General features: G+C 57.0%; 1 protein-coding gene across 10 annotated transcripts in view; it reads left to right on the top strand.

Moving 5' to 3' along the window:
* Positions 1-18,016, top strand: part of DTNB (dystrobrevin beta) — a 136,322-nt gene that overhangs the window by 85,961 nt on the left and 32,345 nt on the right. The gene's annotated exons all lie outside the window — the stretch shown is intronic.

Here is an 18,016-nt window from a genome sequence, read left to right as displayed (position 1 = left end):
GGGTTATGGACATAGAAAAAGGGTTAATATGAGATCAGGGAAGGAGTTGACCAGTTTTACATCCCTTTTTTCCCTGGAACGCTGTGTCAGGAGGAGGATAATGAGCCAAAAGAATAATGTCAGCACAGTGACATTCCATACAGGCCCATTCCTTTGGAATCAGGAATGAAGGAGCCAAAACTGATTTAAAGCTCAAGAAAGGCAGATTTTGACCAACCAAGGGACACCTTGCTGGGCTGTAGGAATTGAAACTTTGCGTCCTTCCTTTGCATGGCCTGGAGTGGCCTGAGTGACCTTCTCCCCTCGGCTGTGACGGTGCAGCCTGGAAAGGTTGGAAGTCCCAGGATGGGCTGCCCCGCTTGGCTGAGAAACACACACAAGTCCCAGCCTGGCTGGGTGGGAAGGCAGCTCTGGAGAGCACTCAGACCATCTCCCGTGCCCAGAACAGGCTGCTGGGGCTTTGTCCATCGCCGTGGAAGCATCAAACCCCAGACTGTGGGGTTGGGAAGGACCATCAGGCTCATCTGGTTCCATCCCCAGCCCTGGGCAGGGACACCTCCCACTGTCCCAGGTTGTTCCAAGCCCCAGTGTCCAGCCTGGCCTTGTATGAGGGCGAGTGTGGGGCAGCTCTGGGTGCCGGGGAAGAGAAGGCCCAGGTGTCTGAGGGAGCTGGGGATCCTCTCAGCCCCTGGCGAGGGGGGCTGGCTGTGTGGGGGCAGCAGGAGCTTCTGTGAAGGATGAAGGCAAATAAAGCAGAACTGTCGTGGGTTTGGAGCAGCAGCACATCAAGAGCAGCAATGGCATCCACTTGGGGAATCTGTGATCTTCCTCTGCCTGCGGCTGCAGGTCGCTTTCTGCCTCGGTCAGGCGTTCGTGGCAAGTCATAAGGAACTTCTATCCGGAGAGAGGCACTGGTTCTGATCCTGGCCCTTACAGGGAAGTCCAGTCACCTCTGTGCCCTGTGTTCAGAGCTGATCTTCCATCAAGGCTTGGGCAGTTTCTGTCCCGGGCTCAGGGGCCAGTCCTGGGCACGCGCTGGAGGAGCAGAGCCTTGTGTGGAGATGTCATTGCAGTGACGGAGTCTGGAGCCACGTGGTGCTCGTGGCCCACCACGCTGTTCCCCACCACTGCTGGGATTGTTGTGTCCCAGCTAGTAAAATCCTAATTTACACCAGGACCCTTTCCATGTCACAGCTGGTGAGAAGCTTGGATAATCTGCTAAATATTAAACCCCCTTTGTTTTGTAGTCGAAGGAACAGCCGTAGGAGCTGCTCAGCATCCAGAGGAACGTTGCAGGGATTCCCGAGGATGTGCATCACAGGGATGGTGTCCTTGGCGTGTCCTACAATCCCTACAACAAACCCAGAGCAGCGTCAGGAGCTCCGGCGGCAGAGAACGGCCCTAATGCCGAACAGGCCCAGAAACAGCTTCCAGCTGAGAGGCTGGAACACTGGAGTGGAATCTCTTCCCTCAGGAGGTGGTGGGAGCCATGGGAACAGCAGAGCAGAGGGGCTCAGGATTCACAGGGTTGAGTTACCCAGCAGAAGAAGTGGATGTGTGCTCACCCAGCAAGCCCTGTGAAGCTGTGGATCCGTGGGAGGGTTTCTCCTCAACCCCATGGAGAGGGAGTCAGGAGCTCCCAGTTTCCTCCCATGGTTCAGACTGGCTGTTTAGAGACTTCCCAGCAGTGCCAGGGCACATCCCCTTAATGAGCTGAACCACCTCAGCCATGGCTACAGCAGTGCTGGGCCTGGGCAACCACCCTGATGAGCCCTGTGAGTGGGGAATTCCCAACTTCCCAGAGCCCTGTGCCACCTGAAGGAGCCTCGTGTCCATATGGGAATCTGAGACTGCTGCTCAGTTCTGCATCCAAAGGACCAGAGGTGGAGTTCCCATCCCTGGGGGTGTCCCAGGAAGGGCTGGAGGTGGCACTCAGTACCCTGGGCTGGGGACAAGGTCGACATCAGGCACAGCTTGGACTGGATGCTCTGGGAGGGCTTTTCCAGCCTCAGGGATTCTGGGATTCTGTGACTCCTCAGCCTCCCAGAGCTGTGTTGGGAACGGTGTGCCCTGAGCTGTGTCACAGCAGCGAGCATCCCACACCTGGGCCCTGACAATGGCCTTGTTCCAGCGCCAGCAACGCTCCTGTGTCCGGTTCAGCCCAGGGATGGGGACAGACAGAGCTCTGGGATGGGCTTGGGGCAGGTGCTCCACTCAGTGCCACGTCCGTGGCTCTCCTGGAGGCACCATCGAACCCTAGAGCGGTGGGGGGGGGAAGGGACCTGAAAACCCATCCAGTTCCTCTCCTGCCGTGGGCAGGGACACTGCCACTATCCCAGGGTGCCTGGATCAAACCTAGAAGGGCTCCCAAAGGAGCCCGTGAGCCTCGGGGCTGTAGGGATGCAGCTCTGCGTGGCACTGGAGTTTATCCATCAGCAGAGGTTCTGAAGGGAGGGCTGGGCCTGTGCTGCCATCAGAGGGATGAGCACCTCACCCCCCTCCTTAGCTGGCAGCACTGCCCCTGGCAGAGTTTGGGATGAGTTTGCTGAGTTTGGGGTGTGAGGAGGAGGCTTGGCAGGAACAGCCATGGATCCGTGTCAGGATTCCCATCTGGGAGGGTTTGCTCTGGAGGATCTCCACTGTCCTGGGGTGGCTGAGTCAGGTAAGAGACAAATCCCTGCACCGTGGGGATTCCTGGAGCAGTGGGGTGGAGGTGGTGCCTGCAGGAGACCTGGTGTCCATCTGGAGGGAAAGAATCCCCCTCTCCCCTCACTCCTGGAGCACTGAGGGATTTCTCTGGGCTCGGGGAGCCATGCCCAGCCCCTTCTGCCATCTGTGCCAAGCTCGGTGGGCAGAGCTAAGAGGATTTGGAGAGGGACTGGGGACAAGGGCTGGAGGGACAGGACACAGGGAATGGCTTCCCAGTGCCAGAGGGCAGGGCTGGATGGGAGATTGGGAAGGAATTGTTCCCTGGGAGGGTGGGCAGGCCCTGGCACAGGGTGCCCAGAGCAGCTGGGGCTGCCCCTGGATCCCTGGCAGTGCCCAAGGCCAGGCTGGACATTGGGGCTGGAGCAGCCTGGGACAGTGGGAGGTGTCCCTGCCCATGGCAGGGGTGGCACTGGATGATCTTTAAGGTCCCTTCCAGCCCAAACCATTCTGGGATGCTCGACTGGGGTGGGGTCCCTGTTGGTGCAGGGGGGCTCTTGTGCCCCATTCCCGGTTCCCAAGCACACAGGGAGGGAGGGAGGGAGCGTTATCACACCCAGGCTGGGAAGCAGAGAGCGCCTGGATGGGTTGAGCCCTGCTCTGTAGTGAGCACAGGGGTTTTCCAGGCTGGGGAGAGCTGTCAGAGCCGGGTGGTTTCTCCTGGGCCCGCGCAGAGGGAACAGCCAGCAGGCAGAGCGGCCTCTGCCCGTCCGCTCCATTCATGCCTTCCCTGAATCACATTCCTCGGCCCTTAATCACGGCTTGGATCCCGCAGCTACAAACAGGCAGGAGTTTGTTCACTTTCTTGCCTTCTGAGCCCTGCCTTCGCTGCGAGTCACGGCTGCCAAGTCCAAGTCGCAGCTCTGGAGCCCCTGCCCGGAGGAACAAAGCTCCAGGCACAGGCTCTGCCTGCCTGGACTGGGGGAAATCCCCTTGGGAGGGTCCTTCAAACCCCGCTGATGGGGTGGGCTCCATTTTCTAACCAGGTCCCCTGTCAGGGGCTGCATGGAAATGGTTCCACTTTCACCCTCTGGAGGTTTCTGTTTGTTTTTGTACCTTTGTGTTCTAAGGCGCGCTGTGGGAAACGGAGCGGTGTGAGAGGGCTTCCAGCAGGACGTGCAGTTCCTGTGGGTTTAGTGGGGACACTTGTCAGGTTGGTGATGTGCCACACGGGCTCAGGGGGCTCCAGGAGCCCCAAGGGCTCGTGGCTGTGGTCAGTGTATTCCCCGTATGAGGAGCCCTTGCCAGAGAGGACTTGGAAATCCTTCAGAATCTCCTGGGATTCTGGGTCGGGAATATGTGGAAGCTGTGCATGGTGCATCCCGTGGTGCCTGTTGGGGGGGTCTCCAGGATGGTTAAACACAGGCAGTTCTCCCTTGTTTCAGCAGCGGGCCCTGGGTGCCCTGGGCAGCACCGAGCCCAGGACGTGCCATGGCAGGGTGACACAGGGCAGCCTCGTGTCCCAGCACCGTGCCCGCCTCCCTAATGCAGGTCCCCAGGGAGGCCAGGGACTCCTTTAGCACCTTTAGAGCCCCTTGCAGGGCCTAAAGGGGCTCCAGGAGAGCTGGAGAGGGACTGGGGACAAGGGCTGGAGGGACAGGACACAGGGAATGGCTTCCCACTGCCAGAGGACAGGGCTGGATGGGACATTGGGCAGGAATTGTTCCCTGGGAGGGTGGGCAGGCCCTGGCACAGGGTGCCCAGAGCAGCTGGGGCTGCCCCTGGATCCCTGGCAGTGCCCAAGGCCAAGCTGGACATTGGGGCTTGGAGCAGCCTGGGACAGTGGGAGGTGTCCCTGCCCATGGCAGGGGTGGCACTGGATGGGCTTTAAGGCCCTTTCCAACCCCAACCATTCCACCCTCCTGTGATTCCACACCGTGCCAAAGCAGCCCTCAGCATCCAAGGCCATCGTGTGTTCAGGCCCGACCTGACCTGGGATGTGGAGGTGCCTGGGAGCAGCTCTGGAGCCGAGCCCAGGGCTGAGCTGTCCCCACGTCTGTGACCAGGACAAGCCACAGGCGGGTGAGCCCAGGGGCCACGGAGTCGGAGCAGGGTCTGGGAGGGCTCTGAGCAGGGGCTGGGGCCGGGGGGTACCAACAACAGCTTTATCCAGCAGCCCCCTCGGGAAATTCGGCTTCTCAACCATTCCACAGCACTTCCAAATCCCCAGCTCTGCTCGTGGCCTGCCCAGAGCTCAGTGTCACAAGGAGCAGCAAAGCCAGCCTGAAGCATTCCCCTCCTGTGCCAGGAGGGCTGTGAGGGGCACAGCAGAGCCCTGGCATCGTCCTGCTCAAACCCAGCATTCCTGGGAAGGGGCTGGAGCCCGGAGCTCCTGTGGCTGCTGCAGCACTGACCCGCCCAGGTCTTTGGGAGATGCTGGTCCAGCCTGGAAGGGGCTGGATGCAGTTCCCAGGGCTGCTGATTTTGTGTCAGCCATTAAAGCTCCTTGGCAGGAAATAGGGATGAGCACTGGTGGGACAGGGAGGGTGTGAGAGCAGGGGCACAGCAGGCCCAGACCCTTTGGAGCCATGAGAGGAGAGGATGGTTTGTGTCAGAGCGGAGCAGGGGGAACGTCCCAGAGCAGCAGGAACGTCCCAGAGCAGCAGGAATGTTCCAAAGGCTGACAAGCAGCGTCCCTGCAGAGTTACTGAATATTTAGAACCATGAATTCACTGCTTAGGTTCATCTTGTAGGAATCAGCAAATCCCAGAGTGGTTTGGGTGGGAAGGGACCTCAAAGCCCATCCAGTGCCACCCCTGCCATGGCAGGGACACCTCCCACTGTCCCAGGCTGCTCCCAGCCCCAATGTCCAGCCCGGCCTTGGAGATTTGATCAATCCCCGTTAAAGATCTCTTTGACAAGATCAGTGGGATTTTTACTGAAGATACTCTCCCACTCCGTGGGTGTTTCCACCCTTTGTCCCCTGTTCCTGAGGATTTGCTGTGATGTGTTGGTGGCATTTTTCATTTCCCATCAACGTTTCCACGGAGCCATTTGTTGCCACTTTTGGGGACAGATATTCCCGAGCCTGTGGCAGTTGTGTTTCCGTTGTGGGGAGATTGCTGCGATGACTGGAGAGATGTTCTACAAGGATTTGCATTTGTTTTGGCAAGATCTGATTTTCCTTGGTGTTTGTTTAGTCCCTGGGAAATGTGATGCTGCTGATGAGTTTGGCAGGACCCACGACAGAATCCTGGAATAATCTCCTCCGACGTATTTTCTTTGGGCCTGGGCTGTAAGTGGTTAAACGATCGTCCTTGTGGAGTCCAGGATGTGAAATATTTATTGCTTCCCTGCTGAATTTCGTAGCCATGCTGACTCTTCTGAAACAATGCTTTCCTCACTCTGCAGTCAAGTGCTCCAGCACGTAACCGAGCCGGGGGAAGCGCAGGCAGCGCGTGCTCCTCCTTCGGATGCGATCCAGCACACGCTCCGTTCCCTGCACTTCCGATCCTTCTGCTGGCCTGAAGCACCAGCTTGGCACCCAAATGCACCTGACTGGTGCCACAAAGAGCGGATCCAGCAGCTTTTCCATCGCGTTTTAATCTCAGCCAAACCCCAGAACTGAACGTTTTCCCGTTGCTCGGTGTGGAATTGTGTCCGTTTCAGAGACAGGGAAAGCTGATCCTTTTTTAGGTGCTCAGGAACGTCCACCAAGGTGTTGATGAAACTGAACTGAGAGCCTTTGCTGGTGTCTTGGCTGTCACCTGGAGAAGGGGTTGCTTGCAGAGTCACAGGATGGTTTGGGTGGGAAGGGACCTTAAATCCCACCCCATTCCACCCCCTGCCATGGGCAGGGACACCTTCCACTCTCCCAGGCTGCTCCAAGCTCCATCCAACCTGGCCTGGGACACTGCCAGGGATGAGGTGTCCACAAAAACTTCTCTTTTTGTGGACTTCAGAAGTTGTTCACAAAAATCCTTCCATCCACAGTCACGGAAAATCCGGCAGAAGCCAACATTGCCTCGGCAGATCTCCGTCCCATGGCGCTCCTGGCAGGAGAACATCTGTGGAGCTGACCTGCCCCCACCCCGTGGGCTGGGGGTGAATAATGCTCCTAATGCCCAGTAACTCAATTGCAGAGGAATTAATATTAACCGTGTTTCTCTGGGTGCATCTGCAATACTTTCCCTGGGATCATTATCCAGCCTGGAAGGGTAATCAAAGCCACGTGAAGGACATCTGGATCCACTGTTGCTTTATGTGGCACCTGGCCCTTATTAATAGTAATGAGGAAATGGCAGTTTGGGATTTCTTGACCTCACATGAAATCCATTTCACTGGGCAAAGGTTGCTAACAGATGGCAGCAATTTGGGGCTCCGTTCATCATCTGTTGCACAGACTTTATTGCTCCGGTTTGGCCCTTTCCTCTGTTGGGAACGATCCCTTTTTCCACCTCGTCTCTTTACAAGGGTTGTCTTTTTCAAAGGGAGCCCTGGAACATCTTGTTAAAGCATGTTCTGTGCAGCACCAGGGTTTAGGTATGGCCTGACACGACCAAACGATGCTGTTGAGCATAAATCACTCCTTTACTAACTGCGCTGTAAACTTCTGTCTTTTTGAAGTCGGTGGTTTCTTCGGTGCTCTTGGCCCCCCTCCAGTTTGTTCTTTACCTCCCCAGCCCACAAATACACTTTTGCACTCGGGCTTGGAGCAGAGGGAAGAGCTACAGGGAGACACGGCCCTGTGACTGCCAACATGATGCGCTGGAAATGTGGGGGCTGCTCAGCTGGAGGAGAAAAGGTTCTGTGGAGACCTCACAGCACCTTCCAGGACCTGAAGGGAGATGGAGAAGGACCTTTCCTCGGGGGCTGTAATGATAGGGGCAAGGAGCAATGGGCTCAAACTGAAAGAGGGGAAATTTGGATTAGCTATTGCAAAAGAATTGTTCCCTGGGAGGGTGAGCAGGCCCTGGCACAGGGTGCCCAGAGCAGCTGGGGCTGCCCCTGCATCCCTGGCAGTGCCCAAGGCCAAGCTGGATACTGGGGCTTGGAGCAGCCTGGGACAGTGGGAGGTGTCCCTGCCCATGGCAGGGGTGGCACTGGATGGGCTTTGAGGTCCCTCCCAACCCAAACCATTCCATGGATCTGTGGTTCAGGCTCAGACCCGTTGGGGTGTTCATGTCCCCAGGGTCTGAGCCGTGTCCCCAGGGAGCTGGTGCTGGTGGGACAGGGTTGGAAGGGCCTTTGACACCTGCAAGAGGATTTGCATCTTGGTCTCTGCCTTGCTGTTGTCACACTGGGGCTGATTCATGGAATCACACAATCCCAGAGGGTGGAAAAGCCCTGTGAGACCACTGAGCCCAACCATCCCCAGCACTGCCAGGGCCACCACTGCCCCGTGTCCCCAGGTGCCACATCCACGGGGCTTTGAAATCCCTGCAGGGACGGGACTCCACCCCTGCCCTGGGCAGCTGTGCCAGGGCTGGAGAGCCCTTTCCAGGAAGGAATTGTTCCCAATTACTGTTCGATTATCCTTCGAAGACATCCCAGGCGTGGCAGAGAGAGGAGATCTCTGTGCCCCTTGCTCGTATGTTGGCTGAAGGTGTTTGGGCGTCTCCTCTCTGGCCAAGGATCTCCTTGACAAATGGGACCAATTATGGCTCTGCTGGAAGAGTAAAACCTTTTAACTGTGGGGGTTTTTTTGCTTTTTTGGAGCTGTAGCTGATTTGAAGCAGGCTAGAAGCAAGATAAAGACACTTAGAAAATACAGGCCTGGTGCTGTTTGGCATTACAGAAATATTCTGGATTTGAGGCCTTGGGAACGATGGGGTTGGATGTGGCTGGCTCAGATGTGGTGTCAGCCACGACAGAGATCGCTTCCCCCTGTGTTTGGTGGCCACTGCACTGCGACAGCACCGATTCACAGCGTGCTGCCGGGAAATGACAGCGCCGCACGTCGCCCAACGCCGGCGTAAACACTGCACGGCGCTACGAGGGGAAAAGCTGTACCTGGAATCAATTTATCCACAGTGCTGCCTCCAAACAGTCCTACCTAAGGCCTGACTGTATGGAATATCAGTCCCAGCTGCAGCTTTGGCCTCGCGTGATGCTTTCAGCCTGAAACCTCTTGGGGTTTTTTATTTATCAAAGCGAAATGAAAGTTGTTCTAACAACCAGAATCGTCGTGTAATCCAAATTGGGTTTACAGAGAAGTGCTCGTATTGTATTTGTGATTTAGCCGTGATTTACTGCTGTAAATACCCCTCCAGTTCCGCCAGCCTGAAGCAGATGCCCTTAAATCCACAAAGAATTAAAGCAGCAGAGAAATAGAAAATCTCGGTATTTTAACTGATGTAGTTTAGGGGAAGTGTCCCAGGCCAGGCTGGACATTGGGGCTTGGAGCAGCCTGGGACAGTGGGAGGTGTCCCTGCCCATGGCAGGGGTGGCACTGGATGGGCTTTGAGGTCCCTTCCCACCAAACCATTCACCTGATTCTATGCTCAGGTGAACATTAGTTTTCTTTTCTCCGACCCTTTCTCTGTTGAATTTTACCAAGTGGAGGTGAGGGAGGTGCTTTGAAAAAGATTGGAATTCCTGGGCCTGGAAAAGCACCGTCAGCACTGCCCCTCCCCACCACTGCCCCTCCCCACCGTGGGGCTCATTTGGACACAGCACAGGTTTGCTTCCAGCAGCCTCCGTTCTCCAGATCGTTGGCAGCTTAATCCTGCGTTTCTGACGGCATTAACGAGCCCATCAGATTAACTCAAGCACAGAATTCCCGGAGATCTGCACCCTGTACGTGGGGCTGTGCTGTGATGATGCCCTGGGCACTCACACGTGTCAGGCTGCGCATCCTGACCAGGATCGTGGGATCACAGACTGGTTTGGGTGGGAAAGGACCCCAAAGCCCATCCAGTGCCATCCCTGCCATGGCAGGGACACCTCCCACTGTCCCAGGCTGCTCCCAGCCCCAATGTCCAGCCGGGCCTTGGACACTGCCAGGGATCCAGGGGCAGCCCCAGCTGCTCTGGGCACCCTGTGCCAGGGCCTGCCCACCCTCCCAGCCAGGAATTCCTGTCCAGCCTCCCTCCAGGGAAGCTCTTGGTGGGATAGGGCACAATGACTTGATGTGGGTGTCCGTGACACAAGGAGATCAGGCTTGATGCCCACAAGGTCTCTCCCAGCTCTGTGCTGCCCTAAGAAGCAGGAGGAGACTGAAGGTTATTGGGAAAATCCGTGAATTTTAGGGGCTCTGAAGGTGCAGCCTGGTCACGGTCCATGAGCCCCCGAGGAGGTGGGATGCTGTGGGGGGTGTCCAGCCACACTGCTGTGCTGGCCTTCAGGCCACCCACGTTCCCAGGGCTGGAGATGGAGCCCAGCCTGTCTGCCAGGGTGGCAGAACCTTGTCCCATCCCCACCTCCCTCCTGGATGTGTGGCTGCCCTGGGAAGCCCATTGCTCACAGACAATTGCCCACGTTCCTCTGTGTCCCCGGGGATTCTCCTCCTCCTGAAGGCCCGAGGTGGCACCCAGGGACACGGGAGCTCCCAAGGCTGCTCAGACAGCAGGAGACATTTTGGGGCCACGAGCAGCATGGAGTGATGGTAGAACATCTGTGCTGTGGGGTTGGGCTTCCCTGGAAAAGGGAATGAGGGGAGCAGTGTGGATCTTTAGGGAGCTGGTGTTCACTGGGGGGATGTGTGAGCCCCGTGCCTGACACCCCTGCTGGAACCAGCACGGCTCGGCCGTGGCTGATGGTCCAGAGGCAAAATCCCAGATCCCAGCAGGGAGCGTCAGTCCGTGTGCTGCTGGGGGCGGTGCTGGCTTTGGGAACCACCAGACAGGGGAGTCCAGGACACTTCCCTGCTCTGCCCTTGGCACTGAACACTCCTGGGCATCTCCTGGTCCTCCATGGCTCAAGGGATGCTTCCTGCAGGAACTTCAGGCTGGCAGAGCTGGGGCTGCTCAGGAGAGGAGGAGGTTGTGTGGGGACCTCACAGCCCCTTCCAGTGCCTGAGAGGCTGACAGTAAATCCAGAGGGACTGGTCACCAGCAACTGGAGTGGCAGGACCAGGGGAATGGCCTCAAACTGAAAGAGGGGAGATCTAGGTTAGATATCGGCAAGAAATTCTTCCCTGGGAGGGTGGGGAGGGGCTGGGATGGAATTCCCAGAGCAGCTGTGGCTGCCCCTGGATCCCTGGCAGTGCCCAAGGCCAGGCTGGACACTGGGGCTGGGAGCAGCCTGGGACAATGGGAGGTGTCCCTGCCCATGGCAGGGGTGGCACTGGATGGGCTCTGAGGTCCCTTCCCACCCAAACCATTCCAGGATTCCATAACCTGGCCCCAAACAGCAGTGCCTGTTGCTGTGAGGGGAGCTAAACCACAGGTTTTATCCCCAGCTGCTTTTTTTTCTTTCAAAGAAAAACCTTTCTTTTCTGATGCTTAATCCAAAAAAAGTGTCCGAGTCTCAGGTTCAGTGGTGTTTGCTGTGGTTCTTCTGTCTCCAGCTCAGAGGTGAAGTGTCCTGTTCTCACTTTCCTATGGAAAAAATGAGGAATAGGTCACACTGTCGTCACAGGGAGCGGAGTCTGCAGGGCCTTGTGTGCTCTCAATCACCAAAATCTCCTCCCCGAATCACAGCACTGAAACTTCCCCGGTCCGAGCCTGAGCTCCGTGCGTGGGACGTGGGGAGGTGCAGCCGCACCTCGTGGGAGCAGCCGAGTGATCCACAGGGGGTTTCCATCGGAAAACGGCCCCGAGAGGGGCAGGGGGGCCACGGGCTGCTCCGTGGGAGCTCTGGCAGGGACAGGATGAGGCCTTTCAGAGCTCCCCCCTCCTCTGGGGGCTCTCTGCAGCCCACGGACAGACCCCAACACACCAGGAGGGGCTCCGGGCGTGCGTCACGCTCCGTGTCCGTGTGTTCTGAATTAGCTGGAGAGCCACTCCTCCCAGAGATCAAAGGAGCTGTGCTGAGACACGAGGAGCTGCCTTTTGAAAACATGCCTGCAGCAGCTGTGGGGCCATGGAGCAGCCCAGGACCGCTGCCCGGGCGGGGGATCCTTGGCGTGGGGCACAGCAAACTGGGAGAGCAGCTCTTCCAGCCCAAGCCAGGTGCCAGCTGGCCCTTCTCCTGTCCATCCTGTGGATCCTGCTTCCTCAGGCTCCTCTTAGCTCTGGTAAACCTTCCACCTCTTACTAAAGATCTGCTGATCTTTGGTGGGAGTGCGAAGATGTGCTCGTGGGATTCATGCTGCCCTGTGCTCCAGGGAAGGGAGCTGGGGCTCGTCCTGCCCTCACCAGGGCTGCTGAATCCCATGAACATCATTCCCATCACTCCTTTTCCAAGCCCACAGCTGGCAAAAGGAGTGCTGGGAGTGGTGTTGGAGCCAAGGGGCAGGGGGAGCCCAGGGTCACCCCCAGTCCTGGGGACCAGGGAAGGTTCCTCCCCAGCAGTGCCAAAACCCCCACCCCAAAGGGCAGCCTGCAGCGTGGCACTGCTGGAGGGTAAATACCGTCCTCTCTTCTTCTTCTTGGACACCAGGAGGAATTTCCCCATGGAAAGGGTGCTCAGGCCTTGGCAGGGGCTGCCCAGGGAGGTTTGGAGTGCCCATCCCTGGAGGTGTCCAAGGAAGGGCTGGAAGTGGCACTCAGTGCTCTGGGCTGGGGATGAGGTGGGCATCGGGCACAGCTTGGACTGGATGGTCCTGCAGGGCTTTCCCAGCCTCAGGGATCCTGGCATTCCTCTGGGAATGCTGCCTGCCCTGGGTGTGTACAGAGCTCTGAGCATCACTGGTAGTGCTGAGCAGGGAGGAGGAGGAGGCGGAGGAGGAGGAGGGTGAGGTTTGTACCGTGACGAGGCAGCTCTGCTGCCTGTCTGTGTCATCTCCTTGCGTTTTGCTGCTCCGTGTGTAGGCCCTGCCTGTGGAGGCAAACACCGAGCAGTGACTGGGGATGACTCCCGAGGATGTTCATTTGTGAGGGGTTTGCAGCGCCCGTGCGTGACGAGCCTCGCAGGCAGCTCCCCTGCAGCTCGTGCTGCTGCTGCTGACAGCCAAGGATGCCAAAAAAAGGATGACAAATCCTTGAGCTTTATAGGTAGCACTTGGGAAGAGCAGGGAACGTTGCTAGGCCCCAGCTGCTGCTCCTCACCTACGGAAACGGGTGAGCCCGTGGCTCCGAGAGCTGGAAGTGAGAGTCAAGGGTGCCGCGAGCGCTTGTTCGGTGCCTGAAGCACAGACAGGTCTACCAAAGAGCCACAAATGTCATCCGTCCTTCTCAGTCCCCAAAATTAATATTTATTTACAGTCTCCCTGAAAAGGGTTTAAAAAGTGGATTTTGATCAGTTCTGCAGAAACTGGTGGTTTTACATGAGCAGTGAGAGATGCTTTCCTTCAGCTGTGCTCCTCGTTGTGCCGTGCCCTGCTCATCAAACTCCTCATTTCTCATTTAATCTGTTTTAACCACTTTATTCAGAGAAAATTTGTAGGTACAGAAATCAAACCGTGCACATGTTCTATCATTCAGGTTAGGTTTAAGTTTATTGAGAGCAAAATCCACATTTCTTGATCCTGTTAGGACTGTATTTATCACGCCAGGCCGTGGCTGGGGAGTGATCCATCTTCCTAAAGACCTATTTTTAGTGCTTTGGCCGTGCCTGTCAGCTGTGGATGAACATCCCAGCACCGAGCAGGGGTCCCTCGTTTGGAAGGAGACGGAGACTGGAGCAGCAGAGCGAGGCCCCTGGGTTCAGTGGTGCTGCCCAGGACCCACCACGGGGCCTTTGCCTCCTTCACTGTCTGTCATTTTATCCTCATGAAAGCAACGTTTCCTGAGAGACTTTATGGCCAGAGAGGTTTCCTTCTGTCCTTCCCTTGTGTCCTGCTGGAGTGTCCGGGATGTTCCCGGGGGTTGGGGCATTGCAGAGCTCGGGACTGACACGGATCTGGCACTTGCCAGGCCCTTCACCCCCCATGCAGTCCCAGTGCAGCCCCTTCCCTGGCCATGTCTTGGAGGAGAGCAGGCTGCTCCTCACTGATTCTCCTTGGCCAGGGAGAAGAGCACCCAGGGCGAATCCATTCCACGTCTGAGCTGTTTCAGCTGGAAGAGGGAGGAACGTTTTGCCTTCTGTGCCCATTTGCACAACTGAAAACACCCTGGAGTGTGGATTTAGGTCTTTATTCTGGGAGGGGCTCAGGGTGGGTGAGAAGGGGCAGTGTCCATCTTCAGACCCAGCACAAACACTGGAGCCATCAGTTGGGACCAAAGGTGGGAATGCCCACGTTTCTCGCAGTGATGATGCCAGTGCCTCTCGAGGAACACAGCCTGTGCTCCCAGCTGCTGAGGGAGGCTGGTCAGGCTGGTGGTCATCCCTCTCCTAGGGGCTGGAAAGCTGGACATGAGCCAGCAGCGGGCACTCACAGCCAGGAAGCCACCAGTGTCACCAGCACTGGGGAGGGAGGCCCTGGCACAGGGTGCCCAGAGCAGCTGGGGCTGCCCCTGGATCCCTGGCAGTGCCCAAGGCCAGGCTGGACACTGGGGCTGGGAGCAGCCTGGGACAGTGGGAGGTGTCCCTGCCCATGGCAGGGGTGGCACTGGGTGGGATTTAAGGTCCCTTCCCACCAAACCATCGTGGGATCGTTCTGTGCCTCTGGCAGCCATCTCCAGACCCCGATGGCAATACCTGAGCCCCAGACCCTCTGTGGCTGCTGCACCAGAGCTCACTCCCTGCAGTTTTCATTCCTTAAAGCCTCCCACAGAGCCCCAGAAGAGAGGATTTGAGGCCTGATCATGGTTTCAGCTGAGGAAGGGGGTGATCACACTCTGTTATTCTGTGTCCTGACTCCGGGGGCCCAAGCGGGCGCTGCCGTTCCCTTCCCTGTGCAGCTCCTGGTGCCTGTGCCAGCGGGGCCCTCATCTCCCTGCCCTGCAAGTGGCATTTCGTGGAGCCTTTGTGTGCTCCGTGCTCGTGCCTGAGAGCCCCTGTCCCCAGCCAGTCCCGGGACACCGTGAGCAGCCAGAGTTCCATGGCACGGCACAGGAATGGCTGTTCTGGCACCAGGCTGGGCTACAGCAACACCTGCCTTGGCAGCGTTCATCTCCAGCACACAACTTCCCAAGCACGGTCTCCAGAGTCCTTGAGGACTGCATAAAATATTGGGAAAGTGTTCCAGGAAATGATGGAAGCCATGAGGAATTTAAATATTTTCCCGAGTTTTCTGTCCTCGCCCACATTCTGTCTTCCCTGGCTCCCTCCTCGCCTGCTTCCCAACCGCCTCAAGCCTCGAGCTGCGGTTCTGGAGGTCCTGCAGAACCCTGGAGCACCGAGTCGCTTCCACACTTCCTCCCTGCCGCGTCAGCCCCGGCTTTGAACAACAGATGAGCAACCCTGTAAATCCAGGCAGGGCTTTCTCCCCTCTCAGCAGCTGAAGCCGCATCATTAATTAATGATTAATCCTCAGGCGCAGTTAGCGGTTGTTTCCATCACCACCCCACACCACTCTCCCCCAGGATGACTCCACACCTTTTTTCCTCTGCACACGTCAGTGGAGTCTCGGGGGCTCAGTTTGGAACCACAATTGCTCTTCCCTCCCTCCCTCCCTCCCTCCCCCAGTTGCCACCGTGGGTCCCTTTAGGAGCACCCCAAAGGTGCAGCCGTGTCGTGGCCCTCCTGGCAAGGGACTGTGCTGGCTCCTCCTCACTCCTGAGCTGGCTCTGGACAGCTCCTCTGGATGATCCTCCTGCAGGTGGGATGGATCTCTAAAGATCTGAGCATCCCTGGAGGTGTCCCAGGAAGGCCTGGACGTGGCACTCAGTGCTCCGGGCTGGGGACCAGGTGGGGATCGGGTACAGCTTGGACTGGATGCTCTGGGAGGGATTTCCCAGCCCCAGTGATTTTTCCCTGTCCAACCTCCTGCCCGGAGAAGTCTCTGTTCTGGGTGGCTTCCTTCCAGCTCTGGGGAGTAACACAGGAGCTGCAAGCTCAGAGAGTTCAGATCGTGCAGTAATTGGGTGTTACTGTGCGCAGCCTCTTCTCTCTTGAAAGGAACAATAATGTGCAGTTTTGTCATCTTTCTTTCTATGAATCAGGTGGTTTTTCCTCAAAGCAGCCTTGTTAAAGTGTCTGAAACGTTTCCATTCCTCCAGAAGACAACTGCTCCACTTCCACTGCTTTCTATGCGCTTCTCCAATTCTGTGCAGAATTTGCAGATTTCTAAAAGTAGGAAATGGGGGTTTTTTATAAAAACTTCCCCAAGCCAGGGAACTCCACTCTTCATGGAGTGTTTTTGTGTTCAGAAGACAGTTACATCTGGATGCCAAAGGTTCTCCAGTCTCAGAAATGTCACACTTATGTTGCATATGCAGATTCCATGGTGCCCTCAGGTCGAGGCCCCACCTTGTCCCGAGGATGAGGCGAGGGAGGATCCGTGACATGGGAGATGTGAGATCAGAGTGTGAGGGTGGGCAGGCCCTGGCACAGGGTGCCCAGAGCAGCTGTGGCTGCCCCTGGATCCCTGGCAGTGCCCAAGGCCAGGCTGGACACTGGGGCTTGGAGCAGCCTGGGACAGTGGGAGGTGTCCCTGCCATGGCAGGGGTGGCACTGGGTGGGCTTTTCCAACCCAAACCATTCTGGGATTCTGTGACCATTTGACCAGCCTGTCTGATGCTCTTTAAAGGACAATTCACCAGGTTAATTCATGTTTTGAATCCAGTACAATTCCATTCTGTATTTGAACCAGAAATATCCCTGATGCCGTTGTGAGAACGTGGTGGTACCAAGGAGCCATCAGCCTGAATTCCCATTTCTCCCTCTGCTGCATCCCAGGTTGTTGAAGAGCAGGATGTTCATGTCTGGCCTCAGCTGGTTTGAGTGCACCTCTCCTTGCACATCTCTGTGTTCTGCATTCCCATCCTGCGAACGTGCCCTCGGGTGCTTGAGGAGGGGGATGTCCCCAGGGCATCTCAGATCTTTAATTAATGCCTCTGCTTGGCTTTTCCTTCCTCGTGAGCACCTTCTCCTCAGTGCCTGTGTTGCAGTGTGGTCTCTGAAGTGTTTGGCTCTGGTGTTCCGCTCTCCCCATTGGCCCCCTCGGGATTTAGGGCTCCACTTCCCTTTGCCACAGCCACCAAAAGCTCCCAGTACCAATCCTCACTCACAATCCTGTCATTTTTTGCTATTCCAATCTCCTCTCAGCTTTTCTGTTCTTTTTCCTGTTCTTGACTGATGTGAGCTTCCCAATCATTCTGCTTTCCCTTTTATTATTATCCCGTAAAATGCTAGTATGCCGTCCGGAACTTCCCTGTTACTTCAGGATTTATTAAAAATGGATATCAGTAGGCCAAAAAAATTCCAAGCAACTCGCCAGGGACTCTTAGGCCCAAGCTCCCCAGCCTGCTGCCTTTGGAAATGAGTCTGTGCAGAGGACAGTGTTGATCCTGAGGTTCTGGGCTGCAGGAAGTCAGAAATGCTCCCTGGAGGGTGATGAGTTGCCCCAGCAGCTGTGACTTCATCCTTGTCACCATCCTGAGGTGCAGGAGGTGATCCTGAGCAGGGTCTGGTGCACTTGGTGTGACAAAACACTTGCAGGGTTCCCAGGGGAGCTTTTGCAAACCCGACTTGAGCTGAAATCCTCCAGAAGTGCTGAGCTTCACTCTGCACTCAGGAGCTTGTGCTTAAACGGGGTCTCCTTTTCTTACTGTGGTACCTCATTCCATTGGCAGCCTCTGTCCACATCATTTATCCCATGGATCCATTCCTTTCGAGATCCTGGACTTCAGGGTTAGCTCAGAACTACACCTAAAGGGGGAATCATGGAATCCCAGACTGGTTTGAGTGGGAAGGGACCTCAAATCCCATCCAGTGCCACCCCTGCCATGGGCAGGGACACCTCCCACTGTCCCAGGCTGCTCCCAGCCCCAATGTCCAGCCTGGCCTTGGGCACTGCCAGGGATCCAGGGGCAGCCCCAGCTGCTCTGGGCACCCTGTGCCAGGGCCTGCCCACCCTCCCAGGGAACAATTCCTGCCCAATAGCCCATCCAGCCCTGCCCTCTGGCACTGGGAAGCCATTCCCTGTGTCCTGTCCCTCCATCCCTTGTCCCCAGTCGCTCTGCAGCTCTCCTGGAGCCCCTTCAGGCCCTGCAAGGGGCTCTGAGCTCTCCCTGGATCCTTCCCTTCTCCAGGTGAGCACCCCCAGCTCTCCCAGCCTGGCTCCATGGCAGAGGGGCTCCAGCCCTGGAGCAGCTCCGGGGCCTCCTCTGGGCTCTCTGCAGCAGCTCCACGTCCTTGTGCTGCTGGCCCCAGGGCTGGGGCAGCTCTGCAGGTGGGCTCCCACCTGAGCACAGGGGTAGCCTCACCTCTACTCAGCACCTAT

Source organism: Corvus moneduloides, chromosome 3 (genome assembly GCF_009650955.1).
Source record: "Corvus moneduloides isolate bCorMon1 chromosome 3, bCorMon1.pri, whole genome shotgun sequence".
NCBI classification, from domain to species: domain Eukaryota; kingdom Metazoa; phylum Chordata; class Aves; order Passeriformes; family Corvidae; genus Corvus; species Corvus moneduloides.
The sequence above is the reverse complement of the archived record's forward strand: the minus strand, read 5'-3'. Positions and strand labels throughout refer to the sequence as shown.